Raw genomic sequence first — 24625 nt, forward strand, 5'->3', positions numbered from 1 at the left:
TGCTCATATTATTTCACTGTCTCTACTGGCAATTAACAGGCCACCTATATATAAGCAAGACATAACATTAATTTTTCATTACAATTAACATTCTGGTCATGTGCCTAACATCACACTGTGAGTTAAGCTTGATTCATCCATGAGTGTGATCTTAGGCACATGACCAGGATGTTACATGTAATCTACCATGTCTTTAAAAAAAATGTACTTCCATATTTTTAAAGACATCAACTAAGCATGTTATTCACCCAGATCCATTTAAAATCAAGCTTGACTCACAGTGTGATCTTAGGTACATGACCAGGATGTTACATATAATCTAAAATGTCTGTCTCTCCAAGCAGTATGTGTGTCTCTGCTCACATTATTTCACTGTCTCTACTGGCAAAAAACAGGCCCCCTATATATAAGCTAGTCATAACATTAATTTCTCATTACATGTAACATTCTGGTCATGTGCCTAAGATCACACTGCGAGTGAAGCTTGATTCATCCATCAGTGTGATCTTAGGCACATGACCAGGATGTTACATGTAATCTACCATGTCTTTAAAAAGCATGCACTTCCATATTTTTAAAGTCATCAACTAAGCATATTATTCACCCAGATCCATTTAAAATCAAGCTTGACTCACAGTGTGATCTTATGCACATGACCAGGATGTTACATATAATCTACCAAGTCTGTCTCTGCAAGCAGTATATGTGTATCTGCTCATATTATTTCACTGTCTCTTCTGGCAAAAAACAGGCCACCTATACATAAGCAAGACATAACATTTATTTCTCATTACATGTGACATCCAAGTCATGTGCCCCAGATCACACTGTGAGTGAAGCTTGATTCACCCATCAGTGTGATCTTAAGCTCATGACCAGGATGTTACATGCAATCTACCATGTCTTTAAAAAACAAGTACTTCCATATTTTTAAAGACATCAACTAAGCATTTTATTCACCCAGATCCATTTCTAATAAAGCTTGACTCACAGTGTGATCTAGGCACACGACCAGGATGTTACATATAATCTACCCTGTCTGTCTCTGCAAGCAGTATGTGTGTCTCTGCTCATATTATTTCACTGTCTCTACTGGCAAAACACAGGCCACCTATATATAAGCAAGACATAACATTCATTTCTCATTACATGTAACATCCTGGTCATGTGCCTAGGATCACACTGTGAGTGAAGCTTGATTCATCCATCAGTGTAATCTTAGGTACATGACCAGGATGTTACATGCAATCTACCATGTCTTTAAAAAACATGCACTTCCATATTTTTAAAGACATCAACTAAGCATTTTATTCACTCAGATCCATTTCAAATCAAGCTTGACTCACAGTGTGATCTTAGGCACACGACCAGGATGTTACATATAATCTACCCTGTCTGTCTCTGCAAGCAGTATGTGTGTCTCTGCTCATATTATTTCACTGTCTCTACTGGCAAAAAACAGGCCACCTATATATAAGCAAGACATAACATTCATTTCTCATTACATGTAACATCCTGGTCATGTGCCTAAGATCACACTGTGAGTGAAGCTTGATTCATCCATCAGTTTGATCTTCGGCACATGAGCAGGATGTTACATATAATCTACCATGTCTTTTAAAAACATGCACTTCCATATTTTTAAAGACATCAACTAAGCATATTATTCACCCGGATCCATTTAAAATCAAGCTTGACTCACAGTGTGATCTTAGGCACATGACCAAGATGTTACATATAATCGACCATGTCTGTCTCTGCAAGCAGTATGTGTGTCTCTGCTCATATTATGTCACTGTCTCTAATGGCAAAAAACAGGACACCTATGTATAAGCAAGACATAACATTAATTTCTCATTACATGTAACATCCTGGTCATGTGCCTAAGATCACACTGTGAGTGAAGCTGATTCATCCATCAGTGTAATCTTGGGCACATGACCAGGATGTTACATGTAATCTACCATGTCTTAAAAAAACATGTACTTCCATATTTTTAAAGACATCAACTAAGCATTTTATTCACCCAGATCCATTTAAAATCAAGCTTGACTCACAGTGTGATCGTAGGCACATGACCAGGATGTTACATATAATCTACCAAGTCTGTCTCTGAAAGCATTATGTGTGTCTCTGCTCATATTATTTCACTGTCTCTACTGGCAAAAAACAGGCCACCTATATATAAGCAAGACATAACATTAATTTCTTATTGCATGTAACATCCTGGTTATGTGCCTAAGATCACACTGTGAGTGAAGCTTGATTCACCCATCAGTGTAATATTAGGCACATGACCAGGATGTTACATGGTATCTACCATGTCTTTAAAAAACATGTACTTCCAGATTTTTCAAGACATCAACTAAGCATTTTATTCACTCAGATCCATTTAAAATCAAGCTTGACTCACAGTGTGATCTTAGAAACATGACCAGGATGTTACATATAATCTACCATGTCCGTCTCTGCAAGCAGTATGTGTGTCTCTGCTCATATTATTTCACTGTCTCTACTGGCAAGTAACAGGCCACCTATATATAAGCAAGACATAACATTAATTTTTCATTACAATTAACATTCTGGTCATGTGCCTAACATCACACTGTGAGTTAAGCTTGATTCATCCATGAGTGTGATCTTAGGCACATGACCAGGATGTTACATGTAATCTACCATGTCTTTAAAAAAAATGTACTTCCATATTTTTAAAGACATCAACTAAGCATGTTGTTATTCACCCAGATCCATTTAAAATCAAGCTTGACTCACAGTGTGATCTTAGGTACATGACCAGGATGTTACATATAATCTAAAATGTCTGTCTCTCCAAGCAGTATGTGTGTCTCTGCTCACATTATTTCACTGTCTCTACTGGCAAAAAACAGGCCCCCTATATATAAGCTAGTCATAACATTAATTTCTCATTACATGTAACATTCTGGCCATGTGCCTAAGATCACACTGCGAGTGAAGCTTGATTCATCCATCAGTGTGATCTTAGGCACATGACCAGGATGTTACATGTAATCTAAAGTCATCAACTAAGCATATTATTCACCCGGATCCATTTAAAATCAAGCTTGACTCACAGTGTGATCTTAGGCACATGACCAGGATGTTACATATAATCTACCAAGTCTGTCTCTGCAAGCAGTATATGTGTATCTGCTCATATTATTTCACTGTCTCTTCTGGCAAAAAACAGGCCACCTATACATAAGCAAGACATAACATTTATTTCTCATTACATGTGACATCCAAGTCATGTGCCCCAGATCACACTGTGAGTGAAGCTTGATTCACCCATCAGTGTGATCTTAAGCTCATGACCAGGATGTTACATGCAATCTACCATGTCTTTAAAAAACAAGTACTTCCATATTTTTAAAGACATCAACTAAGCATTTTATTCACCCAGATCCATTTCTAATAAAGCTTGACTCACAGTGTGATCTTAGGCACACGACCAGGATGTTACATATAATCTACCCTGTCTGTCTCTGCAAGCAGTATGTGTGTCTTTGCTCATATTATTTCACTGTCTCTACTGGCAAAACACAGGCCACCTATATATAAGCAAGACATAACATTCATTTCTCATTACATGTAACATCCTGGTCATGTGCCTAGGATCACACTGTGAGTGAAGCTTGATTCATCCATCAGTGTAATCTTAGGTACATGACCAGGATGTTACATGTAATCTACCATGTCTTTAAAAAACATGCACTTCCATATTTTTAAAGACATCAACTAAGCATATTATTCACCCGGATCCATTTAAAATCAAGCTTGACTCACAGTATGATCTTAGGCACATGACCAAGATGTTACATATAATCGACCATGTCTGTCTCTGCAAGCAGTATGTGTGTCTCTGCTCATATTATGTCACTGTCTCTAATGGCAAAAAACAGGACACCTATGTATAAGCAAGACATAACATTAATTTCTCATTACATGTAACATCCTGGTCATGTGCCTAAGATCACACTGTGAGTGAAGCTGATTCATCCATCAGTGTAATCTTGGGCACATGACCAGGATGTTACATGTAATCTACCATGTCTTAAAAAAACATGTACTTCCATATTTTTAAAGACATCAACTAAGCATTTTATTCACCCAGATCCATTTAAAATCAAGCTTGACTCACAGTGTGATCGTAGGCACCTGACCAGGATGTTACATATAATCTACCAAGTCTGTCTCTGCAAGCAGTATGTGTGTCTCTGCTCATATTATTTCACTGTCTCTACTGGCAATTAACAGGCCACCTATATATAAGCAAGACATAACATTAATTTTTCATTACAATTAACATTCTGGTCATGTGCCTAACATCACACTGTGAGTTAAGCTTGATTCATCCATGAGTGTGATCTTAGGCACATGACCAGGATGTTACATGTAATCTACCATGTCTTTAAAAAAAATGTACTTCCATATTTTTAAAGACATCAACTAAGCATGTTATTCACCCAGATCCATTTAAAATCAAGCTTGACTCACAGTGTGATCTTAGGCACACGACCAGGATGTTACATATAATCTACCCTGTCTGTCTCTGCAAGCAGTATGTGTGTCTCTGCTCATATTATGTCACTGTCTCTAATGGCAAAAAACAGGACACCTATGTATAAGCAAGACATAACATTAATTTCTCATTACATGTAACATCCTGGTCATGTGCCTAAGATCACACTGTGAGTGAAGCTGATTCATCCATCAGTGTAATCTTGGGCACATGACCAGGATGTTACATGTAATCTACCATGTCTTAAAAAAACATGTACTTCCATATTTTTAAAGACATCAACTAAGCATTTTATTCACCCAGATCCATTTAAAATCAAGCTTGACGCACAGTGTGATCGTAGGCACCTGACCAGGATGTTACATATAATCTACCAAGTCTGTCTCTGCAAGCAGTATGTGTGTCTCTGCTCATATTATTTCACTGTCTCTACTGGCAAAAAACAGGCCACCTATATATAAGCAAGACATTACATTAATTTCTTATTGCATGTAACATTCTGGTCATGTGCCTAAGATCACACTGTGAGTGAAGCTTGATTCGTCCATCAGTGTAATATTAGGCACATGACCAGGATGTTACATGGTATCTACCATGTCTTTAAAAAACATGTACTTCCAGATTTTTCAAGACATCAACTAAGCATTTTATTCACTCAGATCCATTTAAAATCAAGCTTGACTCACAGTGTGATCTTAGAAACATGACCAGGATGTTACATATAATCTACCAAGTCTGTCTCTGCAAGCAGTATGTGTGTCTCTGCTCATATTATTTCACTGTCTCTACTGGCAATTAACAGGCCACCTATATATAAGCAAGACATAACATTAATTTTTCATTACAATTAACATTCTGGTCATGTGCCTAACATCACACTGTGAGTTAAGCTTGATTCATCCATGAGTGTGATCTTAGGCACATGACCAGGATGTTACATGTAATCTACCATGTCTTTAAAAAAAATGTACTTCCATATTTTTAAAGACATCAACTAAGCATGTTATTCACCCAGATCCATTTAAAATCAAGCTTGACTCACAGTGTGATCTTAGGTACATGACCAGGATGTTACATATAATCTAAAATGTCTGTCTCTCCAAGCAGTATGTGTGTCTCTGCTCACATTATTTCACTGTCTCTACTGGCAAAAAACAGGCCCCCTATATATAAGCTAGTCATAACATTAATTTCTCATTACATGTAACATTCTGGTCATGTGCCTAAGATCACACTGCGAGTGAAGCTTGATTCACCCATCAGTGTGATCTTAAGCTCATGACCAGGATGTTACATGTAATCTACCATGTCTTTAAAAAACAAGTACTTCCATATTTTTAAAGTCATCAACTAAGCATATTATTCACCCAGATCCATTTAAAATCAAGCTTGACTCACAGTGTGATCTTAGGCACACAACCAGGATGTTACATATAATCTACCCTGTCTGTCTCTGCAAGCAGTATGTGTGTCTCTGCTCATATTATTTCACTGTCTCTACTGGCAAAAAACAGGCCACCTATATTTAAGCAAGACATAACATTCATTTCTCATTACATGTAACATCCTGGTCATGTGCCTAGGATCACACTGTGAGTGAAGCTTGATTCATCCATCAGTGTAATCTTAGGTACATGACCAGGATGTTACATGTAATCTACCATGTCTTTAAAAAACATGTACTTCCAGATTTTTAAAGACATCAAATAAGCATTTTATTCACCCTTATCCGTTTAAAATCAAGCTTGACTCACAGTGTGATCTTAGGCACATGACCAGGATGACTCTGGGTCACTTCCCTCTCCTGGATCTTGTCACTCTGGAAACCATAGCTCGGAAAGTAAAAACCGGTTCCCCTGATGATCCAGCCCCGCCAGATATCTTAATGTCAGCATCCCAAATTACACTGCCAATCATCAGGGATGTACACGCATCGATCACCTCCGGTACAGTTCCTCCAGCCTTTAAACGAGCCATGGTCCGCTCACTATTAAAAAAGCCTAATCTAGACCCGTTAGACTTCAGCAACTACCGGCCCATCTCCCTGCTCCCGTGGGTGAGCAAAATCTTAGAAAAATACATTAATTGCCATCCGGTAATTTGCACTTGAAATTTCCTGGGTCCGCTGTCGTCCTTCTTTACGCTATAAGGCTGACTTCCTGAGTAATCTACTACCGAGTGGCTTTCTCGGCTTTAAGCGGAACCCTTCCTTTGCTGCGGGCGGAACATCTTTCAAGCCGTGCAACCGGGGCTTGACCCCGGAAGCAGTTCCAAGATTCCTACACGGGAGTTCCTGTTGTTCCAGCCCCTGAATAAAGAGCATTGTGTGGGCGGAAGGAGTGGAGCTGACCCCGAAGTCGGAGGACCTTTGGGGAACAGACCAGCCTTGCTAAGCTCATCAGCATTGAAGTATTCGGCAGAAGGAAAGTGCGGGTAAGACAACGAAGGACAGCTGTCCATTAGGTAGTTGCACCGGTGCGTCTATTTCGTTTGCCCCCCGAGTGCGCCATGGCCGGCACGCTAAGGAGTCGGAAAGAAGCCGCAATGGACATGTTCAGTGATGAACCGTCGGCGGCAGCACCCGTAAATCAACCCGCAGCCACAGCAAATGTGGTTGATGCTACAGATCGTGACAAGATTAAAAAACTTGAAAAACTAAAAAGAGGTGAACAAGCCAAGTGGTGGGAGCATCGATCGTTGTCCCGCTATTTGGAAGTTGATAGAGTGCCACGAGGTTTGCGTATTATGTTAGTTCCCACGTATGAAAATCCCAACCCTGATTTACTGAATGAGTGCGCACACTGCAATTTACGTTCCTCCAAGAATTTAATGGCTCTACTTGTAAAATATGCAGAGATAGACCGTTTAAAACTGGAAGAACAAATAGTGGTGCTTGAAGGGGAATTGAGTAATGAACCTCAAAATGCTATAAACACTAAACTAAAAGAAGACATGCTTGCACGGATATGCAAAGAAGAGGAGGCTATTCGGAAAAGAAAGGCCTTCAAGTTTCAAAGGCACAAACAGGACTATGAGAGGGGGCAAGTATTTACCTTTGCCAGGTGATTTCAAGTGGCAAAGAAGAGCAGTAACAAGCCACCCCCCCAAGATGGTATTTCACAATCACAACAGGTCCTCACTAACAGAGCTGAATCTCCACGTCCCTTTCTGACTACAGCTCAGTGGCAGAGAGTGGGTCAGAAAATTATCAAGCAGGCACTAGCAATGATTTGGGGTTTCGCAAACTCACCTTGGGCCAAGAAGTCGATTGCATGAGACAGGATTGTCTCGACACGCTAAGACCAAGGACAAAGAAACCCACAAATACCGTAACTTCAAGCGCCACCAACGCAGGAAACTCAAATGCAGGGGGAAGAAAGAAAAGAAACAACAATTACTGGAAACGCAAACAAACTCAGGGGCAATAACTACAACAGAGGCTTTATCAGTGGTTAATATATCCAATATTGTACTGAGTGATGTTGATGCACGCATTTTATCTTTAGGCCTTTTGTATAGTCCTGCCAGTAACTTCAAGTACGCACAAACAAGAGTGGAGGTGTTTCAATTTGTGCGAAAATTAAAATTAAAGAAGTTCTTTGCTACCAAACAAACTAAGGATAAACCAGTCACGAGTGACACTATGGCCATAGATGATGGACCAGGTGCCTTAGTTGCAGGAGACATGGCCCTCAGAATGGACCTTGTGGATTTACAGGGTGAAAGTACTCAGTTGGCCGCCAGTGATGTGATGCAACCAACATTGGGAGCTGGCCTAACCAACTTTAAAGCCAAATCAACATTTTGGCCAATTATGGTAAAAGACAATGGGCCCGATTTACAGAATGAACTTACTACTTTTGGCATTCACAGAATGCACTTACTACTTTTGGTATTCACAGAATGAACTTACTCATTTCGGTATTCACAGAAGTTAGGACTACTAACTTTAGGACTCCTAAATGCCTTCTGTGAATACCGAAAGTCTTAAAATTAGGATTTTTCTCAATTTAGTAGTAGTAAAGTTAGGACTACTAACTTTAGGATGCCTAAATGCCTTCTGTGAATACCGAAAGTCTTAAAATTTGGATTTTTCTCAATTTAGTAGTACTAAAGTTAGGACTACTAACTTTAGGATGCCTAAATGCCTTCTGTGAATACCGAAAGTATTAAAATTACGATTTTTTTCAATTTAGTAGTAGTAAAGTTAGGACTCCTAACTTTAGGACTCCTAAATGCCTTCTGTCAATACCGAAAGTCTTAAAATTAGGATTTTTCTCAATTTAGTAGTAGTAAAGTTAGGACTCCTAACATTACTACTACTAAATTGAGAAAAATCGTAATTTTAAGACTTTCGGTATTCACAGAAGGCATTTAGGCGTCCTAAAGTTAGTAGTCCTAACTTTACTACTACTAAATTGAGAAAAATCCTAATTTTAAGACTTTCGGTATTCACAGAAGGCATTTAGGCGTCCTAAAGTTAGTAGTCCTAACTTTACCACTACTAAATTGAGAAAAATCCTAATTTTAAGACTTTCGGTATTCACAGAAGGCATTTAGGAGTCCTAAAGTTAGTAGTCCTAACTTCTGTGAATACCGAAATGAGTAAGTTCATTCTGTGAATACCAAAAGTAGTAAGTGCATTCTGTGAATGCCAAAAGTAGTAAGTTCATTCTGTGAATCGGGCCCAGTATTGATTACTACCATGACTTGATAACCACTGATATTAAGAAATTGCAACAAAAGGTGGCACGAAATACAAACTTCTATACTAATAAGGATCGCCAATACTATGATCTTGTTAAAAAACTACAAAATGATAAGACTGTGATTATTCGCCAGGCGGATAAGGGAGGTAACGTTGTTATCTGGCCCAGAGAGAAATGTATGGAGGAAGCTTGGAGGCATCTGAATGAGAAGGAATGCTACAAACGAGTAGATATTGCAACTATTAAACCATTTTGGAACAATTTCTACGTAAAACTAGTAGCATGGAAACGACTGGGATTGTTAAGCTCGGACGAGCTTAAATTTCTAAAAAACAATCACCCGACAATACCTTGTATACATTTTATTCCTAAGATCCATAAAGATGCCCAGAACCCACCAGCAAGACCGATCATTTCTGCGTGTGGTGGTATTCTGGAAAACACTTCAAAATATATTGATTTTTTCTGCAGGACCACATGAAAGGCTTGCCCACATTTATCCAAGATACTGGCCATTTTCGAAGGAAGTTGGAACTGATACAGTGGAGGGAGGACTATTTGCTTATGACGCTAGACGTCACCTCCCTATATACCAGCATCAATCATCACGATGGCTTGAAAGCAGTGAAACATTTTTTGAACAACAGACCCCTACACTGCTATGCCCACAATAACAAGCTTGTGGCGATGATTGAAATGTGCCTTTATAACAACTATTTTATGTTTGATAAATTGTGTTTTCAGCAGACTAGTGGGGTGGCGATGGGTTCCTGCTTCTCCCCCAGCTACGCATGTTTGCACATGGGGCTGTGGGAGAAGCAGGTGCTCGGACAGCAGTTTGCTGAGAACCTCAATAACAACATCATATGCATATATCGGTTCATTGACGATTTATTTCTGATTTGGAGGGCAGAGGTAGCATCAGCAACTAAATGCGTTGAGGAAATCAATGTAAATTGTTTAAACTTGAAATTTACCCTCAAATCAGTAAAACTTCAGTTAACTTCCTCGAAGTAGAAGTATTCACTCATGAACAGACACTCCACACTAGATTGCACAGGAAGGCTACAGCAGGCAATACCTTGCAGCATGCCACTAGCAATCATCCACGACATTTAATTTGGAGCATCCCCTACGGGGAGATGCTTCGAATTAAACAGATTTGTAGCAGGCAGGAAGATGTGATAAAAGCTCAATCCGCCTGTCGGGAACGCTTCTTAGCTAGAGGATACTCAGATAAAAATATTATGGCAGCTATAAGACGCACACAGCTACTGCCTAGAGAAGAGGCCCTAGTTACTAAAGTGATGAAACAGAATAATGTGGAGGTCCCTGTTGAGGATACTACAAGACTTATCATTACATATAGTAAACAACATCATGACATCAGGAAAATTATGACTAAACACTGGGATCTCATTAAGAACGACCCAGTGCTAAAAATGGGAATGATCATGGCTCCAACCATTACGTTTAAGAAAGCAGGCTCTATGCAGACTAGCTTGACTAGTAGCAGCCCTGAAATCCTAGTGAAGACAGATTGGTTAAGTAGCAGGAAAGGGTTTGTCAAATGTTCTAATTGCAAAGCCTGTCAGAATGGAGTCAATAAGAAGACCTATACCTCTCCATTTTTCAAAAAAGAGATTTGCATTTCAAAATATTTAATCTGTAAAACTGAGTTCGCGATATATGTTCTTGAATGTCCCTGTGGACTCAGATATATTGGTAGCACGAGACTCCCAGTCCATAAGAGAGTACTTCAACATTTAAGAGCTATCATACATTGTGATGAGAGTTACCCTGTTGCCAGACATTTTAAGGAGTATCATAAACAAAACTCCAGTCTATTGAAATATTATGCAATAGACGCTGTTATGCCCCTAAGGAGAGGAGGCGACAGGGATGGGGCTCTCTGCAAACTTGAAACTTATTACATCTTGAACTTAGATAGTAAGCATCCTAATGGATTGAATGCAGGGGAAGACCTTTATACATGTTTGTAATGGGAAACAGTCATGGGCATTCAACTCATTGAAATCTAAGGTTCTTTGTATGGTATTGATTACAGGTTTATGGATAATTCTTTAATACAAGTTGCAAAAACTCTTAATGATAATGAACTTATAGTAGCTATAGGATATAACATTTTAAACTTTTTTATAAATATATTTTTGAATTTGATTTTAGCATTTATTGTTTTAAATGTTATCAATTCATATTTTGCACTTTTGCACATACACATGGGTTGTATTCTATATAGAAAATTGGGCCTTTGGTTAGAAAACCTGTATTTCACAGTTAGTATCCCTAAAAGGTTTTTTCCCCAGTGTGACATCAGTTTGTAGATAAATTGTCGAAAGTTGTCATATGCTATTATAGCAGCAATATTTTGCACATTTACAAGATGTTTTTATATATGATATTTTAATATATTTATCGTATGTATTTATTTGGGGAAATGTTTTTAACTTTATTTTAAAACAGTATATTTATTGCTGCTTTTTCAAAAAATAAGTATAATAACTTATGACGCTTGTATAGTATTTTGTCTATCTTGATGATGACGTGTATTTTCCTTTGTGCACTGCCACTTTAAATTTTGAATCATCACTCTAAAGCGCTGTCATGTGATCAAGGGTCGAGGAAGACCCAAAATGCGTATGGCTATGGTGCGGGGGCGCTCTTTGCACTAAATAAAAATTTGCACCTGAAATTTCCTGGGTCCGCTGTCGTCCTTCTTTACGCTGTAAGGCTTACTTCCTGAGTAATATACATATATGTATAGATAGGTGTAGATTCACTGAAAAAACATAGGTTTCAGGCCTGATATAGTTAGGAATTAGCATTGAAAAAAACTAAGAAATTCACTGAAAAAAAACGTTGGTTTTAGGGGTGTTATAGTTAGCTGGACATTTCACTCGTACAAAAGCATTGAAATTACTCCGATATAGTTAGTTGTACTAACTATATCTTGCGCGCCCGCAATTCACTGCTGATGATGTCACATATAACCTCTCTTCTAGCCCCAGGGACCCCATCCCCGGGGCCTGGCCCTTTACGTCGGAGACTGTGGGGGGGTCCCCAAGCCCCCCACGGTCCCTGCCGGCTCCCCGCATCCTGCGGAAGCCAGCATTGCTTTTCTGCTTGGGGAGCAGCTAACATGCTGCTCCCCGTGTAGACAAGCAATCGGCTTTGGTTTTTGGCTTCCGAAAACTAAAGCAGTTTGCTATAATAGAGCTGGAGCCGCGAGGCTCCCGCCCTACCATAGAGTGTACTCTAAGAAAGCCATGGGCAAATAAGTGTAACTAGGAATATTTTATTAGAGGTGCCGCTTAGTAATACGAAGCACCCTGCATCAATCATTATAATAACTTGATCAGCTTCATCCCAATTATTTTCAGGGAGAAAAATGTAAGGACTCCCAAGGCCGGGTCTACATCCCCCCTCCCTCCAAAAAATTGAACAGTGGAGAGCCACGGGCAATAACCAATGGGTCAAGGGAGCTGTGGATCAAAAAAGTTTGGGAACCACTGGGTTACAGCATCGGACAGTGTGTCAGGCCACTCTAGCCTCGGGCTCCTGTCATTTTGAGTGACAGCACAAAGGCTGTGCACATTGTTCACATCCATCTGAAAGTAGTTCCCTTCTTTTCCATGACAAGCCTAGTTCAAAATGTATTTTATTGTATTTATTTATTTATATCAACTTTAAATATCAGATTTTTATTTTGGCTACACTGCGGGTGCCCAGTTAGATATGTTTTTATTTTCTGACTGCTTTTAACATTTCTGTTATAAAATATCTAAATGCCATTGTAACATTGTAGCTAGGTGTGATTTGAGAGGTTGGTTAGGGATACATCTTGTCTCTTTCACAAATAATGATAACAACATGCAGGGCACAACTATAAACTAACCCTGGGCAAAGCACTACGCTACACTTGCGTACTTTGCGAAGTTTGCGCAACTTCGCACTACGCGAGCTGCACGTAGCACAGTGCGAACATGCGTAGTGCAGCGTAGCGTAGTGCAGCGGCCATTTTCTGCTTGTTCGCGATCCTCAACGTCATGTTCGCGACCGCGAGAAAGCAAAATGACATCCTGGCTAGACTCTCAACGCGGGGAGGTCAGGTTTATCATTGCGAGTGGTTGCGCATGCTCGCGACCGCTCGCGATGAGAAACTACCAGTTCGCGTAGAGAAAGCTGCCGCTCAAGTAAAAATGTACTCGAGAAGCAGAAAACTACAGCTCGCACTGTGCAAGATGCCGTTTTCAATGATTGCACAGTGCCGGATGCTTGTCTGCACTGTGCAATCAGTGAAAACACATCTTGCACAGTGCGAACATGCTACTACGCAGCTTGCGTAGGCCTACGTGAAGTTCGCGTAGTGCGAAGTGCACTTTGCGTAGCTTCGCGTTGCGCTACTTCCCGAACTAAGCCCACCCTTACTATAAACCTTATTATTTAAAGTAATCAACACAAGTAACAGAGTCACATTGGTGCATTTTTTGTATTTCTATTATTCCAAACATATGGCTGCCATGTTTAAGAGGCTTCATATTTTTCTTGTTTATTTTTACGGCTTATGCTTGTAATAAAACCATGACCATTTTATCAGCCTCTCAAGACCAGACCTATTACCTTTGCCAATGCTGGTTTGCGTTTGAAACGTCTAAAGTTAGTACATGTAAGTTGGAATTTCTCTAAATGATAGCATTACACGCAGATAGCACAAGCCAGAAACAGTGAGAAGGGATTGCCTCACTCTGTTTCTGCCTCATGCTGTCTGACGTTTGTGTATTTATTTCAGAGTATTATCTATGTATTTTAGAAACATCAATTGCAAAAAAGAGCAGCTCTTTAGAATACATCCCAGAAGACAAATTCAAGGTATGAATCTGTTTGCTATGCAAGTTGCCCAATCTTATCGAAATTAAGCACAGCAGCATGCATTTTAGAATGCCCCCACCCATTCAGCTTCCCTCTATGCTGTGCCAAGTGAGTGTGTTGATGAAGTTGAAGAGGGTGTCTCTTGTTTTTTCATGCTTGAGGTTTTGAATGAACATGTACATTTTGTCTCTGGTGTAACACAGCAGCAGGGTTCGCTTTATTGCTCCATCTGTTTCATATGTGACTTTGAGGTTATTATTCACACCTTCCTCTAGGAGACAATAGAGGGTGGTAGGGATGGTTCACTGAGGTATGAGGCATGAACAAGTGTGCAGCATGATTCTTATCTTCTTTATATCCGTCATTGCCTCTTCATTGCCCTTTTGCGATGCTTCAGGAGGTGTTTCTGTTTGCTTCTCTTGTTGCATTGAGATACCATCATCATCAAGGTTTTTTGAGTGACTGTACACAGAGACATAGCATGCTAGGTGATTGTCACCCACTCATCACACTCTGCCTAATGGTCTGACCAGTTCACTTGGTTACTGGCCCTGAACTGGTACTCAAGGGCACTCTGCTCCTTTATTGGCATATGCAGCCATGCTTGGGCACAGGGGGTGTGTACAGTACACAAAGGTGGACTCTGACTTGGCGTAATACATTAGTACCCGCTGAGGGTCAAAGCACATTTGCAGTGTCTCACTTTTTGGAAATGCTGTGGAAAATGAATGCCACATAGTTCTGAAGCAATTATGGCCATTACACTGCTCTCAATGTAGTACATATAAATATGAATATGCCACCTTACCATGCATGCTTTTTTCCCACATGCTATTACAACGCGGTTGTTACAACAACCGTGTTGTAACAATGCATGCCATTACTCTGTAAGTCAGATGAAATTACTTGCTCTAGAGGGGGCGCTGGTAGTTGGGATAGTATAATTAACTATTCCAACTCCAGTCTGTGCAAAAGTAGGGAAGGGGTTGGATTTTAAATTCAAGACCTTCTAGCCCCTCTGTAAGTCATTGTTCTGACTTGTGGAGTAATGGCAAGCGTTGTTACAACGCGGTCGTTGTAACAACCCCATTATAATTGCAAGCGGTTTTCCGGATTCAGAGTAAACGATGTTTACCCTATTTTATTGGTTCCCTCATGAACATTCCAAGGCAGGCAGGAGGACGTCTGCTGTGAGGCAGTTTATTTTCTTATTCAACTTCAATAAACTTATTTTAAAATGTATGTTGTGTTCATTGTTTCTCTTCTGTTTGTAGATCCAGCCATAATTGTTAGCTGCCTGGTGTGAGAGTTAAAATCCAGCGGGAGTTCACCCGAAGTTGCCTAAGTCTTTGGGAAAACAATTTGTGGAGAGGTAAGTGTGATAGCATTAAGTCTTCAGGTCATAGGTTTCTTATCAGGAAGCAAATGCTAAAAAAGGCATGAGGTTAAAAGGGTCCCAGTGTCCATGTCAACTTCCCAAGTCTCACAATTGGCCCACCTCTTGTAACACTTGACAAATGTTGTAGAGTCTGCCAATCTTCGACTGAGTAAATGTCGAAGAACTGCTGAGAGTCCACTCTTTTTTAGATCACTACCAAAAGATGGGTAATTGCTATGTTCCAGTACCATAGTTCACAGATTACAGTTGCATCTGTGGCCAGCCTGTGAGGTGTATTGTTTCACTTCAAAGTATTAACAAACTCACCATTAGTAATGGATTTTGTGTTAACACCACTGTGCTGGCCACTGTGCCTAGATGGCACTGGATTCAGTTTTACCTGACTCTACCCCATTTTCTAGGCTCTGACTCAGGGAGTTGGTTGAAGTACTGGATACTGCAGTTCCCCCAAGTCAACCCTAGCATCTAACATGGAATGCACCTCATATTGCAGGTCAGACACCGTACATCAGACACCATGCTCACAGGCATGGTCAGGAATGCTAAACATGCCCCAGGTTTCAAAGATTTTACAGTAGAAGTTTGGACAACTTGATGGATGCTAATCATGGTGTCAAGAGAATCAAGAAGGGCCTTGACTCATTACTCAGGATGGCTGAGTCCAACTAATACTATTAAACAAAACAAGAGCCAATACTGGAGTGTCGATTTCAAGAACTGATAAATTTCAAACGAAAGCTGCTTTGATTGAAGCAAAAACAACCTATATTCCTTTAACCACAAACAAGTTTATTCTATATTGTTAACCATACTTTTTTTCATTTTTTGAGCACACTATTCGTCGTGCATGGAAAATACAAAATACAAAATACAATAGGTATTATATACAAGATATACAAACAGATAATTACACAATTTCAAACACACTTGGCCATACATTCATACACCATGCATTCACAACAACCGTAAATAAAGAAACAATGCGTCCGAGCATCGGTCATTCAGTTCAATGGGAAATATTTCTTTTCATGTTTTTGCAATCTGTTATAGATGTAATTATAACAGTCTGTCTTATTAAACCAAATAAATGCAACAATTGTTCCAACGTGAAAATGGTGACCAGATGCGGGACAGAAAGCTGGTCGACGCGTTTCAAACCCCTTTCAATTTAGTGGGGGTTCTCCTCAGGACCGGATTGGTTCTGAAACAATAAGAAAGGCTGGCTTAAGCAAATTTGTTCAGGGTTTCGATAGGTGGAAAAGAAGGGGGGATCAACTCCCTGTGTTCAACAGCCGCTCCCTACCTTAATCCAATGGTCTTAAGAACTCAATCAATGGCAGGCAGGTAAGAATCCAAAGTTGAATTGTATTTCCCAATAGGAGTGATCAAAGCCGCTATGTGAGGGAAGACAATACAAAAGACTACATTTACTATAGTGTCATCCCTACCCCAAACATTCGTTCTGCTCGTGCGTGATAAGGGGGAGGGGGGACAGGGAACTTGTACACTTACCCGCTAGCGAACAGCTTCGTACTCGCTGCTCCGTCAATTGGTGGACTGGGCGGCCGCTCCTATGCTGCAAAGCGGAGCGCAAAAGGTTGTTAGCTGACTGGCGTTGTAAACGCGGGCAAGTTGATTCAAATGAATGCGTGACAACATACCGATGCGGGAGCCAGGCGTAAGTCCTTCTCCTTCGGTGGTGTGCGTGATTCACACTGCTCGAGTCGTCGAGTGGGAGTGATGCCTCGGTGCTTCCTGGTTGATGATAGAAGCCTGGGGTTGCTGGGACTTGTAGTTCACAAGCGGTTTTGCAGGGGAGCAAACCAAAAGCTGGAGTGGACTGGCTCATGTATTAGGCTTATAAATTTCGGAAATTTCATTTAATCCCCGCGTGGCGGTGTTGAATTTCATTATAAGCATTGCTTCACGTTGTGACAATTTAGCTTCAGTGTCACCGCCCCTAGGGTCTTTTTCAATTTTGGACAGAACTGTCCATCGCATATCTGTGTTTTCGTGCTTACACTTAGTCCAATGGTTGACTAATGGGGCATTCTCCACCCCCCTACGGATGCGCTATTTATGTTGCGTGATCCTATTTCTGATTTCTTGTGTTGTTTTCCCAATGTAGACTAGAGGGCATGGGCAAATGATTGCATATACTACATTTTTAGATTTACAATTCGTGAAGGTATCATGTTTCCAATGAATATTGTCGAATGAAAAAACTGAATCCTCAATGGTCTCATTACAACAAGTGCATGTCCCGCACTTATGGTGTCCTTTAGGTGGAGGTAATCCAAAGAGGCTGTGTAATGTGGGAGCCCTGGTGATTGGTAATGCTGCCCTAACAACATAGTTAGCCACACTTTTATCCTTTTTGTAAGCAAAAAGTGGTGGTGCTGTGAAATCCTCATGCAGGTTCTTTAGTAAATGCCAGTTGGACATGATAAGCTTCCTGTGTAAGTTTGCAGCTGGACCGAAGGTGGTGACACAAACCATCCTTTTAACATCTGGTTTCACTCTTTTTTCCAACAACGTCTCTCGAGGGGTCCACCAAGCTCGTTTGAGGGAATTTTTTATTAGTTTTTTTGGGTACCCTCTCTGAATGAGTCGATTTTTCAATTGTTCAGCATGTATAAAGTATTCTTCTTTGCTAGAACAATTTCTGTGAATTCTCAAAAATTGCCCATAGGTCAAGTTTTGTTTTAAACTGCGAGGGTGATTGCTGGTAAAATGCAACGCTTTGTTCCTATCGGAAGGTTTCCGGAATAATGTTGTACTCAAGCCTCCCTCCGAAGGTTCCACTTTAACATCCAAGTAGTTGATAGATTCATTTGATGCTGAGACCGAGAACTGGATGTCAGTCGTTCTCGAATTCAACACCGCCACCCGGGGATTAAATGAAATTTCCGAAATTTATAAGCCTAATACATGAGCCAGTCCACTCCAGCTTTTGGTTTGCTCCCCTGCAAAACCGCTTGTGAACTACAAGTCCCAGCAACCCCAGGCTTCTATCATCAACCAGGAAGCACCGAGGCATCACTCCCACTCGACGACTCGAGCAGTGTGAATCACGCACACCACCGAAGGAGAAGGACTTACGCCTGGCTCCCGCATCGGTATGTGGTCACGCATTCATTTGAATCAACTTGCCCGTGTTTACAACGCCAGTCAGCTAACAACCTTTTGCGCTCCGCTTTGCAGCATAGGAGCGGCCGCCCAGTCCACCAATTGACGGAGCAGCGAGTACGAAGCTGTTCGCTAGCGGGTAAGTGTACAAGTTCCCTGTCCCTCCTCCCCCTTATCACGCACGAGCAGAACGAATGTTTGGGGTAGGGATGACACTATAGTAAATGTAGTCTTTTGTATTGTCTTCCCTCACATAGCGGCTTTGATCACTCCTATTGGGAAATACAATTCAACTTTGGATTCTTACCTGCCTGCCATTGATTGAGTTCTTAAGACCATTGGATTAAGGTAGGGAGCGGCTGTTGAACACAGGGAGTTGATCCCCCCTTCTTTTCCACCTATCGAAACCCTGAACAAATTTGCTTAAGCCAGCCTTTCTTATTGTTTCAGAACCAATCCGGTCCTGAGGAGAACCCCCACTAAATTGAAAGGGGTTTGAAACGCGTCGACCAGCTTTCTGTCCCGCATCTGGTCACCATTTTCACGTTGGAACAATTGTTGCATTTATTTGGTTTAATAAGACAGACTGTTATAATTACATCTATAACAGATTGCAAAAACATGAAAAGAAATATTTCCCATTGAACTGAATGACCGATGCTCGGACGCATTGTTTCTTTATTTACGGTTGTTGTGAATGCATGGTGTATGAATGTATGGCCAAGTGTGTTTGAAATTGTGTAATTATCTGTTTGTATATCTTGTATATAATACCTATTGTATTTTGTATTTTGTATTTTCCATGCACGACGAATAGTGTGCTCAAAAAATGAAAAAAAGTATGGTTAACAATATAGAATAAACTTGTTTGTGGTTAAAGGAATATAGGTTGTTTTTGCTTCAATCAAAGCAGCTTTCATTTGAAATTTATCAGTTCTTGAAATCGACACTCCAGTATTGGCTCTTGTTTTGTTTAATAGTAATCATGGTGTCAAAGCATTACAAACTGACCAATGGAAGGAGGTTGAAATGCTCATTTCCTGTGAAACTGCAGAGGGGTAGAACAATAATTGTACAAATAATAGATAACATATATAATGAGTTACTTACATTTAGGCAGATATGGATTAGGGGTGGGCGGTAAACTCCACTCTGCTAGAGGAGTGTGCTGAGTTTTGCCCACTCCGCGCTCTGCCTCAAGCGGGAAATTCTGCAAAAACTCTGCCAACCACTGCGTGGTTCCACAGTCAAACCTCCACAAGTTTCACTTTTGTGGTTGCTCTAGTCCATTTGTCTCTATATCGTCTGTGACCTGGGCAAGGGGAGGAGCGGAGAGAAGAGTCATTGAATGGGGAAGGTTGCAGAGGTGGTGAGCAAATGTTTCGTGAACTTATAATTATTTCTACAGGTGAGTAGCTAAATAGTTTTCACAAAATTTATGGGGTGGGCTTAATCTCGAAAACACACTGATCACAGTTCTTTTTTAAGCATAATACTTATATCTCTTGAGTGTCTAGGACATAGTACTCCACATACATCCATTGCATGATCTACAAAAGCCTAAACTTTTAGTTGCTCAGTGAATACACTTCCAAAATTGGTAGCAATCTGTTATGGTTTGTTTTTATGTAGGTATTTTGGTGGCCATATGTAGGCAGCCTATTTTGCCTGCTCTAGTAGAAAAGAATTCTAGAGTTTTTGCAGTTCCCTTCTTCATCCTCTTTGTCCACCCAACAGTCTGTGAATGATGGGGCTGGGTAGTTTTATATCTATGTCAGGTGCAGAGCAAAAGCTGTGCACACCTTTCCCAAGAACTGTGTTTCACTTTCAAATAGAACTCCTGAAAGCAAACCAAGGTGGATTGCCAAGTGTTCTATGAACAATTTGTTGATTTAACAGGGATTATGTCTCAATATTAAGCATATTGATTACTACCCTTACATTTAGAATTTCAGGCAGAAGGTTAATCCAGAACAAAATCCATGGAAACAGTATTGCAAGGATGTGTCAGGGTAGGCAAAGGCATTAGAGGACCCACGAGTCTTGCTTGGGAACCCTGGCTGTGGTGCTCGATGCACAAATACTAACAGGGCAAGAAACATCTGCTCATATGTGATCCCTCTAGAAGTGCTAAAGAAAAAACACCAAAATAAGCACCAAATAAGATTTGGTTTTTCAGCACCGATATTAGTAGCAATAACCACCTTTTCTTCTGAGTTAGCTTGCTCTTGTTGTCTCCGTCAGTCCCTAATTTTGTCCACTCCAGGTTGTCTTGTGGTCTCATACCCACAGTCACTTCTATTGTCACACTGTGAGTCTGCCTATGTGTTAAAAAGATCACGTCTAACAAAATGATGGAGTCAGGATTTCCAGGTTCATATTCAAATTCCTTCAAAGTATTTTGGACTGGGCATCAGCCTTACCATGACTTGAAAAATATCAGGATCCTATGGTCGGTGAACACTACTACCAGAGATTGGGAGCACAATAAATAATACACTGACCACCCCATTGAGGTGTGGGTAATCAAAGTGAGGATGTTGCAGAACCAATGTAGTGGGGAATAGGTTTTTGGCAAATGGAGTGTTTCTTCTGCTTTTTATGTCCACGGACATGCTTTTCTATTTTTTTGTAAACAAGTCATGACTGTTATTATGTTTTCAGGAAAATTGAAATTAGCGACATCTGACCTCATTTTGTTATCAACCTGCAGAACAAAATCCACTCTGCAGGGTGACTAGAGCAAAGACTAAGTTTTGTGTCTAAACCACCTGTGTTTAGCAACTTGCTCCAAAAAACACAGTTTTTTGAGTGAGGTGTACCAACACCTATATTGTTTGGCTGCCAATAGCCTTTCTTTAAAAGGTGACCCAGCACTTTAGTGATGTTTCAGCAATCTGATAGGTCAGTCCTTTAACCAATCAGAAGACCTTTATTATGCTCATTTTGAATAGTGGATGGCAGACAATTAGAATGGATATTGGATAAAATGCCCCCAAACTCAGATGTGGGAATGGATTGCTGTATAAAGTCCTGCTATTTGTATTTTTTTCCTGTCTCTTTTAAATGTAACTTCTAATGCAGATTAATATAAATAATTGGCTACCCATAATTGAGGGCTATCTTGGAGAAGTAAAAGAAAAATTAAATTTGATAAGCCTAGGAACCACTGTACTTTTTGGACTAGGCATTAGATAGTTTACCAATATTCATATCTTTATTGTATCTGTGCAAGGCCCTGTTGTGAAAAGGGAGTCCTGAAATTCTACTGGGAACTAATGTAGAAATGGCATTTCCCATTACCCTAATGCAAGGTGGATATAGTGGACATGCTCTGACGCAGGGGAAACAACCTTTACAACGCAACTTTAACAACGCACTACCATTACAACAAAACTTTTACAACACAAGATCCATAACAACGCATACCATTACAATGCATACCATCACAACGCATGTCATTACAACGCAGTCATTACAACCCATACCATCACAACGCATAGTACCCTTACACTATCCAACACTTACCCTACTGTTGCACCCCCTGGAGTTAGAATAGTAATTTTTACCCCTGCACTATCCAACACTTACCCTACTGTTGCACCCCCTGGAGTTAGAATAGTAATTTTTACCACTGCACTATCCAACACTTACCCTACTGTTGCACCCCCTGGAGTTAGAATAGTAATGTTTACCCTTATACTATCCAATACTTATCAAACATGCGTTGTAATGGTATGGGTTGTAATGGTATGCGTTGTAAAGGTAGTATGGGTTGCAATGGAATACGTTGTAATGGTAGTTTTAGGAAATTAGTTGTAATGGCATGCGTTGTAATAGAATGCGTTGTAATCAATCAATCAATCAATCAATCAATGACACTTATAGAGCGCGCTACATACCCGTAGGGTCTCAAGGCGCTGGGGGAGGGGGGGGTGCCGCTACTGCTCGAACAGCCAGGTCTTCAGCTTCTTCCTGAAGGAGAGGTGGTCTTGGGTCAGGCGCAGGTCGGTAGGGAGGGAGTTCCAGGTCTTGGCGGCCAGGTAGGAGCAAGACCTTCCTCCTGTAGTCGCTCTTCGGATGCGGGGGACGGCGGCGAGGGCGTGGTTGGCTGATCGGAGGTGGCGTTTGGGAGCATAGAAGTTGATCCGGTTGTTGAGGTAGCTCGGGCCTTGGTCGTGTAGGGCTTTGTGTGCGTGGGTGAGGAGGCGGAAGGTGATTCTTTTGTTGACGGGGAGCCAGTGAAGGTCTCTCAGATGTCCGGAGATGTGGCTGGTTCGTGGGATGTCGAGGATGAGTCTGGCTGAGGCGTTCTGGATCCGCTGGAGTCTCTTCTGGAGCTTGGCGGTGGTACCGGCGTAGAGGGCGTTGCCGCAGTCCAGTCGGCTAGTGACGAGGGCCTGGGTGACGGTCTTCCTGGTCTCGGTGGGGATCCACCAGAAGATCTTCCGTAGCATGCGTAGGATGTTGAAGCACGCCGAGGAGACGTTGTTGACTTGCCTGGTCATGGAGAGGGAGGAGTCCAGGATGAAGCCCAGGTTGCGTGCATGGTCTGTCGGTTTGGGTGCGGTGCCCAGGGCGGGAGGCCACCAGGAGTCGTCCCAGGCGGAGGGTGAAGAGCCCAGGATGAGGACCTCCGTCTTGTCAGAGTTCAGTTTCAGGCGGCTGGTCGTCATCCACTCGGCTACCTCTTTCATCCGTTCGTGCAGGTTGGCTCTGGCGGTGGCGGGGTCGTTGGTCAGGGAGAGGATCAGCTGGGTGTCGTCGGCGTAGGAGATTATGCTGAGGTTGTGTTGGCGTGCGATGGCCACGAGGGGGCTCATGTAGACGTTGAAGAGGGTGGGGCTCAGAGAGGATCCTTGAGGGACGCCGCAGATGACTTCGGAGGCCTCTGACTTGTACGGTGGTAGGCGGGCTCTCTGTGTTCTTCCGTTCGAGGAAGGAGATGATCCATTCCAGCGCCTTGTCCTGGATTCCAACGTTGCTGAGGCGCTGTACTAGGGTCCGATGGCAGACAGTGTCGAATGCCGCGGAGAGGTCTAGGAGGATGAGGGCCGCTGTTTCTCCGTTGTCCATCAGGGCTCGGATGTCATCGGTGGCAGCGATGGGGGCGGTCTCGGTGCTGTGATTGGCTCGGAAGCCGGACTGTGAGGGGTCGAGGGATCCATTCGTCTCGAGGAAGGCGGCCATCTGCTTGTTGACGGTCTTCTCGATGACTTTGGCTGGAAACGGGAGGAGCGAGATGGGGCGGTAGTTCTTGAGTTCGGTGGGGTCCGCTGTTGGTTTCTTGAGTAGAGCGCTGAGTTCGGCGTGCTTCCAGCTCTCAGGGAAGGTGGCGGTGTCGAAGGATGTGTTGATGATGTCTCGCAGGTGGGGTGCGATGACAGCGTCGGCCTTGTTGAAGACGTGGTGAGGGCAGGGGTCTGTCGGTGATCCGGAGTGGATGGAGTTCATCGTGCGGATGGTGTCTTCGGTGCTGATCAGGGTCCAGGCGTGGAGGGTGGTGGTGGGGGGTGGTTGTTCGGTCATGGTGTGCGTTGGTTGGTTGTTGAAGCTGTTGTGTATGTCCGCGATCTTGTTGTGGAAGTATGAAGCGAGGGAGTTGCAGAGGTCTTGCGATGGGGTGATGTCGTTGTTTCCTGCGCTGGGGTTAGATAGCTCTTTCACGATGTTGAAGAGTTCCTTGCTGTTGTGTGCGTTGTTGTCCAGCCGGTCCTTGAATGCAGTTTTCTTGGCAGGGCGGATCAGCTGGTGGTGCTTCCGAGTGGCCAGCTTGAGGGTGGTCCTGTTGTCCGGTGTAGGTTCCCTTCTCCAGACTTTCTCGAGGGCTCGGCAGTTCTTCTTGGAGCTCTTGAGTTCGTCGGTGAACCACGGGGCTTTCTTGCTGCCGGGTCTGCTGGGCAGATGCTGATCCACTTCGTGAGGTTGTCGGCAGCCTGGCTGGGGTTCGCTGAGCTG

At 41.9% G+C, this 24625-nt stretch overlaps 1 pseudogene across 1 annotated transcript in view; it reads left to right on the plus strand.

Moving 5' to 3' along the window:
- LOC147700690 (epidermal differentiation-specific protein pseudogene) overlaps window positions 1-24625 on the plus strand; it is an 88989-nt pseudogene that overhangs the window by 21166 nt on the left and 43198 nt on the right. Inside the window, exon 2 of the transcript XR_015297399.1 lies at window positions 15414-15511. The product of XR_015297399.1 is annotated as an epidermal differentiation-specific protein pseudogene (transcript). The remainder of the gene's footprint in view (window positions 1-15413; window positions 15512-24625) is intronic.

The sequence above is a fragment of the Lissotriton vulgaris genome, chromosome 7 (genome assembly GCF_964263255.1).
Source record: "Lissotriton vulgaris chromosome 7, aLisVul1.2, whole genome shotgun sequence".
Lineage (NCBI taxonomy): Eukaryota > Metazoa > Chordata > Amphibia > Caudata > Salamandridae > Lissotriton > Lissotriton vulgaris.